Here is a 1,869-nt window from a genome sequence, read left to right as displayed (position 1 = left end):
GGAGGATGACACTCATTTCACCTGTTACGGTAATCAGTCAGCTTTAGGTAATCTCAGATCTTCTGGAAAGCCTGTCCATGCTGGGAGCTGAGCAGACAAACAGGCAGTGGAGTGTTTTGCCTGTGTTCTGCAGTGGAAGGAAGGGTGGCATTTTGATTTGATTGGGGATTAAAGGTCACAAGGAAGTATTTAAACGCTCCTGCTCAACTTTGGGCTAATCATTCCTCCACAGCTGTGAGTCGGAGGAGTCGGCAGCGCCCTCAGATCACGCTTTGTCAAACCTGTGTTGTCTCCCACTTTGCCGGTGACAGAGGCCTTACCCACCCCAGCCAGTAATCCCCTGCAGCAAAGTTTGGAGTAAGCTGACGGCATGGAAAAAGATAAATAAGGATTTTCATTTTTCACCCTGTAATGAAAAATTGCATAGCACTTTCTCTCCTCGCTGCATTTATCTCTAATACAGTTTCAGATATTCCGTGCTGTAATTCGCAATGCACAAAAACTTTCCACCTTGGGTTTTTCTCACAGTCCAAACAACTGAAACTTGTTTAAAATAATTATTTCTCACTTCCAGACTAAGCACACAGACATTCAACATCTGCTAAGCCTCCCAGTGCCAGGTTGAGTAAGTAACGCATCTAGACGCACAAGAAACTTCTCCCACTTAGAGAAGAGAGATTGAGGACGTCAGTGACAAATGTCTTGCATTAACTTTGTTGTTTATTTTTCCCCCGGAAGATGTGAAATAACCCTATTAAATCAAGTAGTCACTTGGCCATTAATCTCAATGCAGCTGACTAGTCCCTCAAAGCTAATGGGGTTTAGAACTTGCATGAGGCGAGTTTACCCACAAAGCTTCGCCTAAGAGGATTGCTGTTCAGACAGAGAGTTTATTGTCACACTTGTTCATAGACATGGATTAACGATACTAGGCCCAAAGAACTCCACTAACTGTGGCAGCAACTCACAAGTTCCCCTTTACTGGCTCAGATCTCTGTTGAAGAGGGATGGAGATCCAGACTGTCTGCAGCATGCACGGTGAAATACCTCATATTTGTTTGATTTGGACAAATACCTGCCCAGTGCCAGCTTGTTAAGAATCCATCAAAACCATGTCCTTGAGCACATCAAGCTTAAGCTAAAAAGTGAAAGCCAAATGTGAAACGGCTCTCCAAAACTTGCCGCCTGTTTCCTAAATATCAATTTCTCTTTCAATATTTATTTTCCGTCCTATCGGCGGAGCACTCCCGAATTTCCGCTCTATGTTGTCAACTTAGCCTTTTACATCATTTGAATAAGCCTCTTTCAGTGAGACCGAGTGTGCTGTGTTTCATAGTGACTAAAGCAGCTTTGGAGTCTAAATATAACATGTATCCACTGTATTAATTCTTTAATATTTATCAGCAAGGAAAAAGGTGCTCGAAATGTGGCATATATTCGTGTTTAAATTCATAGGGAAAACAGCAATACAAATACACAAGTTCCGCTCAAGTTCTGGCACAGTTTGATCAACACACACACACACACTCAGACTGCACCTCCAGGACAGAACAAATCCTTCAATATCCTTTGAAAAGAAAAACTCCCTCTCTATCTTGTCTACCACTGCCCACATTGTGTTACTGATCCACAGTGTGAATTACAATAGCAATCCGAGTCTCACTTGTGTGATAGCTGCACCAGAGTGACAACAGGCTGTTATGATACGACGTCAGAATTGCAGTTTATTCCCTGGAGTGAAGTGGTGTGTCAGGGACATGTAGCACATCAGTGTAATCCAACTGCACTGTGGAGCCAAACGACAAAGCAATGTAAACAGAGGTTTTAAAGGCTACTACATAGTTACATGTCCTTTTTTCTTTTTTACTT

At 42.6% G+C, this 1,869-nt stretch overlaps 1 protein-coding gene across 1 annotated transcript in view; it reads right to left on the bottom strand.

Moving 5' to 3' along the window:
• Nucleotides 1–1,869, bottom strand: part of tsnare1 (T-SNARE Domain Containing 1) — a gene marked incomplete in the record, with an annotated part of 179,588 nt that overhangs the window by 10,113 nt on the left and 167,606 nt on the right.

This window comes from Morone saxatilis, unplaced genomic scaffold (genome assembly GCF_004916995.1).
Source record: "Morone saxatilis isolate NCDOM2014 unplaced genomic scaffold, NCSU_SB_2.0 Contig24, whole genome shotgun sequence".
Taxonomy (NCBI): Eukaryota; Metazoa; Chordata; class Actinopteri; family Moronidae; genus Morone; species Morone saxatilis.
The sequence above is the reverse complement of the archived record's forward strand: the minus strand, read 5'-3'. Positions and strand labels throughout refer to the sequence as shown.